This window comes from Gorilla gorilla, chromosome 5 (assembly GCF_029281585.2).
Source record: "Gorilla gorilla gorilla isolate KB3781 chromosome 5, NHGRI_mGorGor1-v2.1_pri, whole genome shotgun sequence".
Taxonomy (NCBI): Eukaryota; Metazoa; Chordata; class Mammalia; order Primates; family Hominidae; genus Gorilla; species Gorilla gorilla.
This window is the reverse complement of record NC_073229.2, coordinates 138,417,513-138,434,103: the sequence shown is the minus strand read 5'-3', so window position 1 is coordinate 138,434,103 and position 16,591 is coordinate 138,417,513. Positions and strand designations below refer to the sequence as shown.

Here is a 16,591-nt window from a genome sequence, read left to right as displayed (position 1 = left end):
CATCACTTCTCCTTATTCTAACAGTTCTCTATTATACACCCCCACCACAAAACTCATCAAATTTTCCAATCTCCTAGCCTGGTTTAGTTGGAAACATTTCAACATACCTTTTCAAAATCTCTTATAAAAAGCCATCACTATGCTCCTAAGTCTGGAAACGAAGATGCAGTTTGTTGCAAAACCAATATAGCAAAGGGATATTACCTGAGATCTTATTACCAAGTGGATAAATTTCCTCATTATGACTTTGCCTGATAAGAGCCCAACATTTTATGATAAAAAAGTTGAATGGAAAAGTTGTTTTTCTCTGTGTTTATCTCCTTTATAAAAAACGCGAGTGGTAATAGAGAAAATACATAATGAATGTAGATAAAAGGGAGAACATTGCTTCAGAAGTAATACAAGGACTAACAGAAGCAGAGAATGGAAAAGGTGTGAGAAAAAAAGGAAACATTAACCGTATTAATCTGTTCTTAACCTGATTAAACTTGGAACTGCCCAAGAGAAAGTTTTGACTTTTCCATGCTAAACTATCCAAGCAAGGTTTATCAAAGAGGGTAATTTTACTAAAGCAATTATTGTCTATTGAATTTGAAAGCATCCTGGCAAGAATAGGGAGATAAGGCATTTCTTTGTATTATAGTAAAAAAAACCCAAAAAAACTGATTTTTCTTTAAATATATAAACATAGCTAAAAGAACTGAAAGAGCTTTCTTTTAAAAGGTATGAATCACCTTGTGATTTCTTTTTTTAATCCTGTTCAGTTTATTACATGCCTTTTCATTAGTGAGTCATTGCTTTCATTGTGTAACCCATTGATATCAAAACTACCTTGCTTGGTGTCCTCATGCTTCCTTGTTCCTTGGGCAAAATGGCAGGTCCCAGGGATGGCACTTGAAATAATACTGTCAGCGAACCCAGAGCCCCTTTGACTTTTATTTCTGGTGTGATCAATACTCACACATAAATAGCAAACAGTTTAAATAGTTTTGGGGTGATATGGTACAAAAAGCAGCATACTGAATTTTAAGCTCCGAGATGCTGTTTTCACAAGATATTGCTGAAAACTACAGTTACGGCTCTGTGTTTTCATACTAGACACTTTAGAAAATGACTTTAATTACATAGAGAAGAGAGTCCAGATTACATGGTGAGCTTTTCTACACTTTAAATTACAAAAATATATTTGTGCATCTACTCCAGTTTTTCATGAAGGATTTACATCAGAACAGCAACACCAGCCTCGTGTTTAGCAACAAAGGACCACTTTGAGTTAACCTTTCCAAATAATATTCTTTTTCCACCAGTGGATAAATACCAGATAGCTCCTCTCCTCTCCTTCCACATACTACATCTGACATTCTGGATTTTAACATTGAGATGTTTTGGGTCATTTCATTTCTTTGAGATATTTTTAGATGGGATTAAAAACAAATTGAAAAGAGTCAAGCAGTAGTACAGCTAATGCCAAACCAGTGCTTTATGAATTGGTGCTTTATGAATGAAAAGCAGCTGTAATAGGGAGGCCATGATGAAGGCTGAAAACTACGACCACTACTACCACCACCCTTTGCCCCAGGTCAGGAAGCGTGCAGGGGACTTTGATTAAAGTTATAGAATGGGAAGTTTGGCAACAGAGACATCATCATTAACTCAGAGACAGAGAATGGTCCTGTGAAAAGGGAGAGCCTTCGTTAAATAGTAGTTAAAGTCATTTAGTAAAGACTAAAAAGATTGCCAGTGTAATAGAGAGTAAGCGGGGTGTGTGTGTGTGTGTGTGTGTGTGTGTGTGTGTGTGTGTGTGTGTGTGCTGAAGCTCAAGAATTGACGTAAAACAATTTAAGCTGAATTCAGTGATGAGCTTTGTGCTTGCAAAGTATCTAAGAATCTTTATATCCCCCATGGCTTAGAACAAGGAAGTTATGCTATACGTTTTTGTTGGATGAACGAATGCATGAATGTTCCTAATTAAACAAATTTTAATTGATGCTGACCCAGAGAATATGGTTCACCTATTTCTGGATATTAAGCCCCTCCAAACAGAAAGGGGGATCTCAGAGTTAGGCAGTCTTTCAGATACAGCTCTCAGCATCCTGTCTGTGGGGATTTCACCTGTGCCTGCTGCAGTGTCTCATAGACCAGATGGAGGCCAACTGCATCCAACTGCAGAAAACGAGGCTAGAGTTAAGTATAGGTGGCAAAACAGGTCCGCAGTTCTCATCTCCTAGTTTCAAATGCAACTCCTGTCTCCTAACTGTGGCTGAACAGAAAAGTGCAAAAGAGAGGAGACAGAGGTCTAACCCTTGTATGCTTATTGTTTACCTCATACATCTTTCCCTCCCCAAGGAAACCCCATCACAATTTCAAGATTAGGGGCAGGGCCACTTTTAGCCCCATTTGGCGTTTTTATGCAAATTGTTAAAATGTATCTCTCCGTCCTGGTGGATGCAGCTCATATCAGGGTGATGGATGGCAAGCAAAATGCATGTTTGATTCGAGCTGCTGAAAAATCATCCTCTCCACTAGGTACCCTGGCACATGAGCAGGCCTGTTTCTATGCCTCTTGCTAACTGAAAATTAATGATAACAGAATCCAAATCAAGGAGGATATTTTTATGTGTATAATGAGATTAAACAACTTTGCAAATTGAAGTCACTCAAGAAAGTGTAAAAGCTCACAAATTTGAAGTTTATAGTTGAAACCTTGCCTGTGAGTTTTAAAAATAATCTTAATTTAATCTCTGATTACCTTCAGCATTTCTTTATGTCCAATATACGGAGTGCTTAGAAAAGTATGATCTGTCTTTGGAGAGCTCTCAAGCCTAACAGTGGAGAAAGTAAAAAATATTTAGAAACAGAAATGCACAAGGGATAATTACTAATTTGAAACTGACAACAAACCTAGATTTTATATATTATTCAGCCAAACAGTGGTACAGAGGAGCACTGGCAGAGCATGGAGTTGAAAAACAACATTATGTAGAATAACCTATTAATATGGTGGCGGGGGCTGTGGGGAACAAACTTGGTCCTCTCTCTTTTCTTCAGGGTACAGGTCTATAATATTCAACCCTGTCTATTATCCATCTCGCAAAATGAGTAGTTGGTGGCATCTCAGGATATTTAGTCAGAAAATGCAAAGTATTAGACCAGCCCTCTCCCAATGATTCCTTTACACTTTCTTAAACCTTCTTTCTTCTATTACATATTGGGTACAATGTTTACTATTCAGGTGATGGGTATACTAGAAGCCCACACCCTACCATTATGCAATATATCCATGTAGCAAATCTGTACGTGTACATCCTGAAACTATAACAAAAAAAAATCTTTTTAAAGACACACAAAAAATATTTTTTTCCTATTCTTCTTTTTAACTTATCACATACTGGTAAAGTGATCCTCTAGCCAAGTAAGCAAACTATGCCACAGCCAATCTTCTACACTGATGCTCTTTCCTTTGGCCAAACCACCAGAAGTTCTTCTGGGCTGAGTTTGTGTGGTCCATAGAGACACTATTGAGCAATTTCTGGACCTTTCTGTAGAAAAGCAAGAGCCACCAACTGTTTCCTAGGAAAGCTCTTTTCCAATAATTCGATAGACATAAGGTCTACATTTACTCATGGGAGAGTTTTAGTCATCTAATAAATAATCATCAAGCAGCGTCTTCAGTAAAATAAATCTTTGTCTCCTTTAAGCAGACTAAGTCTCAACATTTTTGTAGCAGTGAACTTTGTGTTCCCACTATCATGATTATCTTTTTGTATTTCGTATGTTTAAAGTAGATGAATTTTTAAAAGCTTAGGATTCTAAATTGCTATGTGTAAATAAGCACCTAATAACATTTTAATTAAATATTGATGAGCAGATACGAAATTGCTTTTAGAAAGTGTATATTCTGACAGTGCTTATATTTTATTTCTCTGCTTCTTTTTCCTCTACCAATCTTCTTTATTAATACTTTATCTAATTTGCACAAAAGGTATTGTGTTTTTCATTAAAAATATAGACCTGACTTACGTAGAAAACTACTATGAGATTCTAAATGAGAATCCAGATTAATGAACAAACTTTGCCTGTTTCTGTGTGTGTCTGTTAAGGAACTTTTCCCAGAAATTCCAGAATCATACACTCTTAGGCACTAAAGGTGCTTGAAGGACATGTATTCAGTGACTCTCAGCTCAGGTTGCATATTAAAATCACATGGGGAACTTCGGAGGCTCAGTTTCTCCACCCCAGACCAGTTGAACCAGAATCTGTGAGGATGGGGACTGGGCATTGGTATTTCTTTAACCCAGGTATAGTCTAAAGTGCAGCCAAAGTTTAAAAACCTCTGGTTTAATCCAACCGCTTTTTATATGAATAGACAAAATAAAAATTGAGGAGGAAGAAATAACTTATCTCAGGCCATAGTAGAGCCTAGATTAGAAGCCACATCACCTAGCCCCAGTTAAGAGCTATTTTCATTTAAAAAAATAGTACTCGTATCTTGTTTTATTTTTGACTTATTTGAACTTTCCCTTGGTATTAACATTAACAGAAGAATTCTGTTTCTTAACTTTTCTGTGAAATGGATTTTTTTGTCAACTAGAGAAATGATGCTGTACGATAGCATAAATTATCACATGGATGTTCTACATTTCCCAGTATTGTTTACTTCCTTGCCTTTCATCAAAAATACATTAGTCTTTGATTGTTGTAAAGAGTTTCAAAACATATTTTTAACTTTCATTTTATGTAAGTCAAGAAGATGTCGCAAATCATTTTAGCATATGTAGACTTATTTTTAAAGTCATCATAAAAAGTATGGGTAGCTCACTTTCAGTGTAACATTCTGAGAAAGTGGAACTGATAACATGGGCCCGGCGTCGGCAGTACTGAAGATGTAGATAGTTCAACATTTTCCAGTTCTTTGACATCTATCTTTTCTGTATGTTTATATCTATTGAGCCTATCAAAGTCTAAAATATTTCAATACAGTATACAATTGCAGTACCGATTGTTACATGGCATAGGTTTTATCTTGTGGAGAGATGGAAAAGTGTATCTAAATGCATCATGCCTATGCTCAGAAGTAATGCAAATCTTCTGTCATGCTGGTACCAGAAATAAATGAAAACGATAGTAGATAAAGACTAGAAGTATTTTTCTCTTTTGCGCACGCGCAAAATATTGTGTATAGTGATCATCATCATGCTTTAAGCATCCACTATAAGCCAAACATTCTATTATCAGCAGAGAAATGTACCTGCAACAGACTCCTCCCCACCAAAAACAGCACAGAAAAATTCACCTGTTATTAATCAAAAACAAAATAAACAAGTGTACTTTAAAGGAGTTGGGAGTAAAGAAGAAACATTTAAATGAGAAAAAACATATAAGTGTGAGGATATTCTGTGAATTATGAGTAAAGCTATATCCATTCACTCAATTTTTCAGCCTATTACAATTATTCAATAACGATATATTTACCTAATTGGATAGTTGACCTGAGTGTACCTATGTATAAGTTGATGTTACCTTATGTGAGTTGCATATGATTTGTACTAATTATCACTATAGTACAAAACATAGAGAAATTCATAAATGGCAGATGTCTTAATGAGCACTTTTTTAGAAGACCTGAAAAAAATGCCCATAGTAGGACCACAGAGTGAGGAAGATCAGGGTGTTGAACAAAGTAGACCAGGTGGCTCTCTATAATGAACCCCATAATAAATCTGCCCTTGTGGAAGGTACCACAGTTTAGGGTACAGATGACTGAATTACCAACCTGAGAGTCTGGCTCAAGGAGGCACTCTCATTCTGGTCAGACTCATTAGGAGCTGAAGTTTCTGAACTGCCAAGGTTGATTCATGAATGGGGACCACTCCTGACCACTACTGTTTCCAAAACATTGATGTTCTTTGTGTCCCCTAACTGGACCACCTTTTCTGTCCTGTGAACTGATAAGTAAACATGGATGATTGCAAGGGATACACCATCCAGACAAAGGGAAACTTGTGGAATCATCTGAATAAGTGACTTCTGCCATTACCTGGAGGGTGTAGGATCCTGATCAACATGGTCCACTTCTGACTTCTGGATTATCTCTTCCTTCTCAAGGCTGGTGGTGTTCAAACCATGTTCCAAAGACTCTAGGATTCCATGTAAGAATTGTTTTGTTGGAGGTGCATCCTCTTAAGAAGAAAAAAAATCCAAAATTTTAAGTGCTACTCTCATCTAGCCCTCCCCTTCCTGTATTAACAATTTTAGCTTCTCTAATCATATTCTAGTTCTGTATCCCTGTAATGACACTCTTTTTAGATCTCTTTAATGGAGTATTGGGAGTTCTCAGACTCTTCTGTCACTCATTTGTTGAGAAAATCACAGAAAGCTGATCATCTAGGGGTTACAATGTACGTGTATTTTTTTTTACTTGTTTAGTTCTTATCATACAATATTATTTTTCTTGTTTCCTTGGGAAATTTTTTAAATTATGAGGAATAATTTTACCTTGTATTAATAGGAGCTATCATAGCGTATTCTAAATCTTTGAACTAGAGATTAATTTTAAAAGCTTTTTACCATTTTATGCAATATTGGAGGAATACCTGCGTAAAGTATATATAAATGAGCAATCTCATACTCTTAGAAGAATTTTTGTTTGTTTGGGGGCTTTTGTTGTTTGTTTTGTTTTGTTGAGACAGAGCTTCGCTCTGTCGCCCAGGCTGGAGTGCAGTGGCACAGTCTCAGCTCACTGCAACCTCCGTCTCCCAGGTTCAAGCGATTCTCCTGCCTCAGCCTCTGGAGTAGCTGGGACTACAGGTGCGTGCCACCACACCCGGCTAATTTTTATATTTTTAGTAGAGACAGGGTTTCACCATGTTGACCAGGCTAGTCTTGAACTCCTGACCTCAGGTGATCTGCCCACCTCAGTTTAGCCACCCAACCCGGCCCCAGAAAAAGAATTTTTAAAGAAATATAAAAGGTTTGTGCTATAATTTTAGAACATATATCAATTTTCATGCATGGAATGAACACAATTTTGTCAAAAGATTCAGAAATTATTAAATAAAACAAAAAAAGTTTAGCAAATAAAATATCCTACACATGAAAATTTGCTTTTTCCCCCAAGTACAGAAAAGAAGCATGTCAGAAAAGGCACAGCATAAGAAGTTATTCTTCCATCATTCCGTTAATCTTATTTTTTATTTATATACAGAAGAGCAAAACAAACAGTGCAGCTTCAACCTACCCCTTGGAGTTTATGTTTCAGGAAAAATGAAATCATGACTGACACTTTGGTGGAATTTCTTACTTTGCTTGAAAAGCAATTGAATATTAAATCATGATTCACTAGTTTCCTAAAATATCTTTTAGTACTCTAGGGGAAAAGTGTAAAATAGCTTGCTCTCAGATTTTTAAGAGAACTATGTGTAGTCATTCTCAAAATGCATTTCATGCAAGAGGGCTCTTTTTCTTTTCTTTTTCATATATATATATTATATATATTAATTTTACTAATATCCTAACAGATTTAATACCCTGTGAAAACTAGAAAGTATTTATAACTGAATAACAGGTATATAGAAACCCAAAGGCAATTACTTCTTGTATAACTATGCCTTAGGCAAGCTTCAAGTTGTTTTTTAGAGCCAGAAGATTAAGCCTACTCAGGAATTTTATTCAGGCACAAAATTTGCATCGTCTACCCTTACATTTCCTGCCTCTCTTCCTTTTGTATGTCTTCAATCCCAACTCTACCTACCGTTCTCCAACTTGGAAAACATTATCTGGCTACAGCTAACACTGTTAGAAGCCCTGGAGAAGCAGGTATCCCTGTGTCTTCCTGTTTAACAAAATACATTCCCAGCCCAACTGTTTTCATTGCTTTTATGTTCCCTATGCATGTTTTCAATTTAGGCTACTCTGGGAAATATTTCTCTTATTTGGAATGATATTAGTATATAAAATAGGCTAGAATTTCATACCTACTTTTGAATCTCTGAAGATCCTTTTGTTCTTTTCAGGTAAATGTCCACTAACTAGGAATTACTTTGAACTTGGGGTAACTGTTTTCCAAAATAATCAGTCTCTAACTCAAAAGACTTCAGCTCTTAGTTATTAAATGTATTTTTTTCTATTTTTCAAGGATAAATGATGTCTAAAGAGAAATATAAAATATTTGAAAATATGACCATGAAAATAGCAAACATGCTTGAGTGTTTGTCCACAGAACTCAAGGTTTAGCTGAGGGTTTTTCTTGTCATGTAGAAAAGCAGCTTCTTTATAGTTAATCTGTGTAAATTCTGTAGAATTCTGATTAGACACAGATGTTCTATTTTTTACTACCTTTTTTTGGCAGAGTAATAATATATTTCTTCTGGGTCATTTCTAATCTTATAGAAAAGTGGTAAACTAGCCATTGTGAGAGAGAGAATCAACTTCAACCTTTTGAAAAATATTCAGAGTTGAATTATTAATATTGATAAAATCAAATACCTTCTGAACCCATACTATTTGCACGGCATTCTATTATAGGGTATGAAGTAATGTAAGACATATCCTTATCTTCAATATACTTATAAGTAATTCAGACAATAATATATAAATGAAACATTTTTAACACAAGGTGCTTCATGATTTAAGAGTTACTGCAAAGTAATTGTTCATTCATTCAACAAATATTTGTTGAGTGCCTACTATGTATTAAAGACTCTGCTGAATGTTGGGTATCTGAAAATGAAAAAAAAAAAGAGTGTCTGTCATCTAGGGAGATGAGGCTAGAGAGTTAGACAGGGATCAGATGATATGAGGTCACAGTAAAGTGTTATCTTTCTTTAGCCTGAGAACTGTGGAAAGGTATTAAAAGTTTTTACACAAGGGATTGGCACGATTAATTGTGTTTTTTTAAAAGATCACTCTAGATAGATGCCATGTGGAAAATATACTGGAGGGAAACAGACAAGGTTATGATGGTGGTAGAGGAGGAGAAAAAGAAGAGGAGGATACACAGAGAAAAGTAGTGAAGTAGGTTTGAAAATTATTTAGGAAGTAAAATCAAAAGGATCTGATGATTAGATAATGAACCTAAAGAAGAAAAGAAGGAACAAATCTGCTCTGATTCCTTTTTAAAGGGTTTAAAACTTGGGATTTTGGCTCATTCAACTGATGACTGATGGGGCTGTTTACAAAAAGAGAACACTGGATGAAGGCTGATTTAAGAGGAAGGTTTTTATGGATTTAGTTATAAACACATTCAGTTTGGAGAGTCTTCAAAACGTTGAAGTTGACATGTCAACTATTCAATTAGAAATAAAATATGGGCCAAGCATGGTGGCTTATGTCTGTAATCGTGGCACTGTGAGAGGCTGAGGTGGGTGGATTGCTTGAGTCCAGGAGTTTGAGACCAGCCGGGGCAACATAGAGAAACCTCATCTCTGCTAAAACTGCAATAAATAAATAAATATGGAAATAAGGGAAAAAATGTTAAGCTAAAGATAAAATTTGAGAATCATCACCAAATGATTGGTCATAGACCTTCATGAGCTTTCTTATTAGTATATACAGTGGATAATAAAGTGGTTTCGATTTAGGATTCTCTCATTATGAATTAGAAGAATCTGGAAAGGTTTAATGCGGGAGGTGAGCTGAATCATGAAAAAATATAGAATATGGATAATACGAGAGATGAGTAAAATGAATGAAATTGGTAGGCACACGATAAAAAATAGAAATAAATAGAAAAGATATTTTTAATTGAAAATAATGAAAATACTAAGCCAAAATGGCTTAATCAAAAAAGGAATCCCTAGGTTCACATATAACTGAAATGTTTAGGGTATGCCTACTGCAAGCAAATCTCTCTCCAGGAGTGAAACAATAAGAGAACCCAGTTCTTCTTTTTCTGTTTCTCAGCTGTTTCCTTGTTGTTCACCTAATTTCATGCAGGTTTTCCTCTCATGATCCCAAGATGGCTGCCAGTAGTTCCAGAGGCTGCATTTTACATGCTTATGTCCAGTAAGAAAAACAGAGCTTTTTTTTTTTTTTTTTTTTTTTTAAATAGAATAGGGCAACCAAAGCCTCAGAATGGAGACCAATTGACCTAATAGGGTTATGTGCTCATTCCTATCATTGCAGGAAGAGGTTGAGATACACTGATTATCTTAAGAAAATTAGAGTGCAGCTTTGGAGTGGGGATAAATCCACCCAACAAACCACCTAGAGGGTTCAGAAAGGGATAGGAAATCTAGAAGCTTTCATATTATGGGGAGAATTAAATGCCAGGTTAAGGACCTTGGACTTTGTATTAGACCATTCTTGCATTGCTATAAAGAAATGCCTGAGACTGGGTAACTTATAAAGAAGAGAGGCTTAACTGGTTCATAGTTCTTCAGGCTTTTCCAGAAGCATGATGCTGGCATCTGCTGGGCTTCTAGGGAGGCCTCAGGAAGCTTACAGTCATGGCAGAAGGCAAAGGGGAGCAGGCACATCACATGGTGAAAGCAGGAGCAACCTTTTTAAAAGCTCGAAGATCTTGGTTTTGGCTTATTCAGCTGATGACTGATAGTGCTGTTTACAAAATAAGAGCACTGGAAGAAGGCTGTGTTTAAGAGGAAGGTTTTTATGGGTTTAGTTATGAACCCATAAAAGATGCCACACTCTTTTAAATGACCATACCTCATGAGAACTATCACAAGAACAGTACCAAGGGGATGGTGCTAAAACCATTTATGAGAAACCCACCCCCATGATCCAGTCACCTCCCACCAGGCCCCACCTCCAACATTGGGGATTACAGTTCACCATAGGATTTGGGCAGGAACAAATATACAAACTACATCAAACTTAATTCAATAGACAAAGAGAGCTGTTTGTTTTGAAAAGAATAGGGATCCAATGAGATCAGTGCTTTAAGAAGTAAGTCTTAGGGGCTGGGCGCGGTGGCTCGAGCCTGTAATCCCAGCACTTTGGGAGGCTGAGGCGGGCGGATCATGAGGTCAGGAGTTTGAAACCAGCCTGGCCAACATGGTGAAACCCTGTTTCTATTAAAAATACAAAAAAAATTAGCAGGGTGTGGTGGTGTATGCCTGTAATCCCAGCTACTCGGGAGGATGAGGCAGGAGAACACTTGAACCCAGAAGATGGGGGGTTGCAGTGAGCCGAGACCATGCCATTGCACTGCAGCCTGGGGTGGGACTCTGTCTCAAAAAAAAAAAAAAAAGTGAGTCTTAAGGCAATTACAGAACATACTATAGCATCTAAGAAAAAAGAAATAGAGAAATCTATTAAAGAGTCTCTGCCAATACTTCAGGAAAAAGATGGTGAAAGCCTGAACTGTAGTTAAGGAAGAAATATTTATGAAGGGAAGATAGTAGTGAAGTGCTAAATGTGAAAAATAGTTCAGTAAAAAAGAATCCACAAGACTTTGTGAGATAAGAATAATGAACTTTGAGGTGAAACTTAAGTCTCTCACTGAGATTTTGAGTAATGTCATAGCTTTGTCACCGAGGCAAAGATGAGAGTCTTCCTTTTTCCTGCTATAATACTGGACCCTCTTCTTCCAAACCAAGCCCTGCACTAGGCTTTCCATTCCATTCTATTCCATTCCATTCTGTTTTAATTCATTACCGTCATCTCCTGTCCCATTATTCTCCACATGCCCAACTCTCCTAGGAGTCAAAAAAAAAAAAAAAAAAAAAGGCAAGTTCCAACCTCTGTCAGAATGAAGGCTGTTTTTGACTCTGCATCATGAAACCTTCTCCTTATTGGAGTTAAACAGTAGCTATCATTGCAACCGTTTCAGTGGCACTTACTTTTTAACACATGTTTTGTACATTTTGTCAACCAGAAATGCCTCTATCAGCAAGAAACGACAACTGAATGGTTTACACAGGTAGAATTTCAGGGAAAGCCATTAGTGCTATTCGTTAAGTTGCTCATCCTTCACAGGCCCTATATCTTTGTGTTTCTCTGGACTTCCATTGTCTTTTACATCATGGGGACAAGACAGCTGCTCTATCCCCAAAGCATCATGTCGTCATTCAAGGCAAGCAAATGTGTGAAAGAGAGAAGAGAAGCAGGAATCTGTTTATCAATAAAGCAATATTCTGGCAGGATTTCTTACCCAGCATACTTCTTATGGCTTATGAGCCCAAATGGGGAGCCAAAGTGGGGTCACATGACCACTCTTAGCAGTAAGGAAGAATCAGAAAGTGAACACTTGATTTTCTGTTCTCTATTTGTGAGAGGTGTAGCAAGAAAGAAGAGAGTTGGGCACGGTGGTTGGCCAAGCAATAGAACCTTCTCTGAGAACTATTGTTATGCAGTGTACTCTGGGTTTGCATGTGTGTATGCTCTTGTCATCTTAGTTTTGACCATGTATTTATCTGTACATTTCATTTCCTCTGTTCTTTAGGAGAGTACTTGCATGGTTGATTACCAATTTTAAAAATAGATGTTTTCTTCTCTTTTTCTATCAACCACTACGAACTTCTGCTTAACTCATCCAACAAAGATTCTAGAATTTTGGTTTTCCTGAATAGGCAACACATTTTGACTAAAAAGAATATTTTCTTGTTTATACCTAATTATCTTGGCAAGTACTACCCATGTGAAAGGAAATATAGCAAAATTACCAGATGATTCCATGAGGATTTAGTTAAAGTATCCCATTTTATCTTTTATGGGGGTGATAGAGCCTCATGTAAAGAAATATTTCCAAGAGACCTCATCAACCTGACTTAGAAATTCAGCTGCAAAATGTAGCACCTGCATATCAAAAATAAAATTAGTAATGATATCACTTGATGCAATGTGTAGAAAAAAATAGTCAATTAAAGCAATAGGAATTCAACCAGAATGCTCTGCAGGCAGCATCATGTAATTCTGACTTCACAATGACATGAAATTTTAAATGACAACTGTGCTAAATCAGGGAGCAGCAAACCCTGGCCAAGTTTAAATTTAGTAACACTGAAAATAACTTTCTCCATAGCAGATTCTCTATGAATTACAGGTGACTGACCACTTCTTTTTCTGTTCTGTTTAGAGATAATCAGATACTCACTGTCTTCAGCATTGGTGTCTTCTATTCTCAACGGCATTTCTGGTGGCCACCCCAGGAGTCTCCCTGACCTGTTTTAAAACCCTTGGAAATTAAGGAGAGAATCCACTACATATATTCCTTTGAAAGTTTCCACCATATATGTTCAAAAATTGCTGAATGAGCACAAGGATTTGAAGGTAAGCAAATTTAGGGGGTACCACACATATTTGTATAACTCTTAATGGCATCAAAAGTAATTATATATTTTAATAAAATATAAGAAAGAAAAAGAAACTATTAAATGTAAGAAAACTATCCATGTATGTGTAGTTCCACAGCAAAAAGGAGAAATAAATAAAACATAATGTTTAAAAATTGTTATCTGTCATGTAAATGTAAATACAAGAAGGGCAGAGTAGAAACCTTGATATTTAATAATCAGTATCACATTACAAAGCGTTAACATACTGTGGTTCTCAAAGTTTAATGTGCATAGGAGTCACATGACATTGGGAGGAGGGATCCTTAAAATGCTAATCCCTGGGGATATTTCACAGAAACGTAGATCCACTAGGAATGGGATGTGGCGTAAGAATGTGTATTTTTACATTTACCCACTCACAAGTTATCCTGATGCCTGTGAGTCTGAGGCCTTTGAGAAACACTGAAAGTGACATTCAATACAATCTACTTCCCATTTTCAAACCTTATGCTAAACCTGAGCTTTTATGTTGGTTGTTTCCTATAGTCATAAGAATAAATAAGGAAGGGGTAATTTTGTTACGGAAGTGCTAAATTGATGCTCCCTTTTTGACTCCCCTAATTTGAGTTATTCCTTTTTAAAGTTCAGTATGATGGGCTAATTCCCAGGTGTCACTATCTCTCTTTCAGAGTGATAGCCCTGTCATTGTTCTCTGTAGCTATTGCTGTGTTTCGTGTAATGTTTCAATTATTTAGATATTTAGGGTTATTGTATCTAATTATAAGAAATTTCTAAAAGATGAAAATAATGAGTTATTACTAGGTTTGGTGAAGTATTTCTAAATTTTGAGGATTGTGTCTTTTTCTCTTCATTTTGAAAGCTCAGCCTTAGATTTTAAAAGAACATATCTGCTTAATACCTCTTTCCATTACTTTTTTTCTTAGCAAATAAGAACTTATAAATCATGTGATACATTTATGGAAGTTCACATGTACATTTGGTGAATATCACTTTATTGTATTTCTGTTTCCTATATGTCATTTAGCAACTTCATTTTTATAATTTGTAATTTTAAGTTTACAAAAGGTTTTTTTATTTCAGTGAAAGTGTTTAGTAGGGGCATATTCAGATCTTAAATTGTGATGTTAAAGGTTCAATAAGATATTATTTTTATAGTGAAGGCTGAAGTTTTTAATCAAAATCCTTTTATTGGATTTCAGGCTTATAGACATTTTTTGTCTCTATTAGTCTTTGTGTACACTTGTTCACATTATGTAGAATTTTTTATCCATAATGTATCAAAAGGCAACAATAAACCTTTCATCAAAAAGAAGTATATCTTAATAGTGCCAATTAGCACATATTAGCTATTAGTTTTACATGTAGAGAATTGAATATAGTCATTTGCGTGAAATAATAGAGTACTTTTTTCAAGTAATCAAAATTAAAAATTTGCAGTATTGGAAGTTTCACATGCACTTGTTATTAGAATTGTGCTCAGTAGTAAGATTGTCATACCTGAACATAGCCTAAAATTTGTAGTTCACAAGTTTATCATTGGATAAAATCTCCAAATAAAATTTCATAAAGCTTTTAGTGTAAATCATCTGCAATATTTCAATTTCAGAGAAACATACCTTTACTTATCTCTCTCTTTCTTTCTTTTTTTCTTATTACTTATTTTTTCTGGAAAAAGGAACAGGTAGAGAAAGAATGAATTGTGTCTTGAAGTGAATCACGTTCATTATCATTGGTGTATTTATCAGACTACGTTTTTAAGTTGCAATTTCTTAAAGAAAACTTACAATGTAGTTTCAGGGAACCTGAGCAAGACAGTCTCAATACGCAGGAAGCAAAACATGCAACAAAAGAATAAATTACAGAAACTTTATAGAATCATAGAAACATAAAGTTTTAGAGCAGAAATGGACCATTTTGATCTTCCAGTCTGTCCCCTCATGTATAATCACATTTTCTCTTCATATAAAAGTCTCATATAAAAGTCTCTTCATGTAAAAGTTCCTCATATAAAAGTCTAACACAACGAGTAGTAAACAACAATCTGGTTAGGGATGACATCAACAAGGGGAAGTTAAGTGGGTGTTTTTCAATAATGATTTCTTCAATAAGAAAACTAAGGGGAAATTTTTCCTCTAAGATGAACATTGAAGATTTATAGATACCTAAGTACTTAAAATTGAATTTAAAATAATTTGTGTCCAATTAGATCGAAATAATTTTTAGATATAATTCTTCATTTGTGGAATATTGTAGTGGTATGAAATTCTCCATGTTTTCTTCTTCATTAAACACTGATAATTTCAAATTATGACAATTAATTCCTTGGAAAGATTCTTTATTTCTTGTATCAAATAAGACAATGTACTTTCAAGAATTCTCTAACTATAATAGTTCCATTTGGAGGATAATGTTATATGTTTGGTTACATTAGTGTTAATATGTCTTAATTCTCTGGTGTAACATATGGTTAGTTTCACCATTATTACGACCAGCTGCGGTTGGCCTATGATTTTGTTGATTCTGTCTGAATCCAAAGTAATTAGCTCTTTAGTTTAATGACAATATTTGTTAATGGGTTTTTAGGGCCAAATTCTGCTGTTCGAGAGTGGGTGGTATATTTGAAGATAAAACCTGGCCCTTATGTTGTAAGCATAAGCTGTGTAATTTTACTTCAAGATGATGGTTTACAGAGTTTGGGGTAGGAAAACTAAATGTGCATTTGTCTGAAGTTTCTCATTTTCAAGAAGCAGAAAATAAAAGTGACAGTTTATGTAGATGAACAGCAAACCCACTGAAAGTTCCCTGATACAGCTATCCTGCATGTGTTATTCTATAGCTAGAATATGGAACACAATGACAATTATCAAACAGGCTTTAGATACATTCTTTTATGTGACAGGACACACACTGAGTTTTTAAAGTGCGGTGCAACAGTTTTGATCATTGTATTTTTGAAGGACTTAGTGAAGTGGAAAGAATCCTTGCCTGGGAGTCACTAGGGTTCAAAGTCTGACTCAGCTTCCTAGTAGCGGCATGACCCTAAGAAAATATCTTCACCTTTGCCTGAACCTGTTTCTTCATCCTAAAATAAGACTTTTACACCAGATGATCCCAGAGGGTCTTACTGGCCCTAAAATGATAAGTCTAACTTGCTTTAAAAGAGCACTATAAAAGGATGGTAGGGAAGATGCAATGACTTGAGCTGACTGAACAAACAAAACAGCAAGTCTACTACTAGAAGGTACATGGGGATATTTTGGCCTTACAAACTTTCCTTCAATGCCTTGTTACTTTTATCCTGGAGTAGAGAAATATTTGAAGGGTTTTATGTAGAAGAG

At 35.7% G+C, this 16,591-nt stretch overlaps 1 protein-coding gene and 1 long non-coding RNA gene across 6 annotated transcripts in view; one reads left to right on the top strand and one right to left on the bottom strand.

The window, feature by feature from the left end:
• HS3ST5 (heparan sulfate-glucosamine 3-sulfotransferase 5) overlaps positions 1-16,591 on the top strand; it is a 286,591-nt gene that overhangs the window by 101,003 nt on the left and 168,997 nt on the right. For all 5 annotated transcript variants that reach the window (XM_055391767.2, XM_055391768.2, XM_019029691.4 and 2 more), the window contains exon 2: positions 13,034-13,227. The gene's annotated coding sequence lies outside the window, so the exon portion shown is untranslated. The remainder of the gene's footprint in view (positions 1-13,033; positions 13,228-16,591) is intronic.
• Positions 13,055-16,591, bottom strand: part of LOC129534497 (uncharacterized) — a 52,520-nt gene continuing 48,983 nt past the window's right edge. The window contains exons 4-5 of the long non-coding RNA XR_008681110.2: positions 14,870-14,918; positions 13,055-13,132 (exon numbers count right to left, since the gene is read on the bottom strand). This is a non-coding gene — a long non-coding RNA (uncharacterized lncRNA). The remainder of the gene's footprint in view (positions 13,133-14,869; positions 14,919-16,591) is intronic.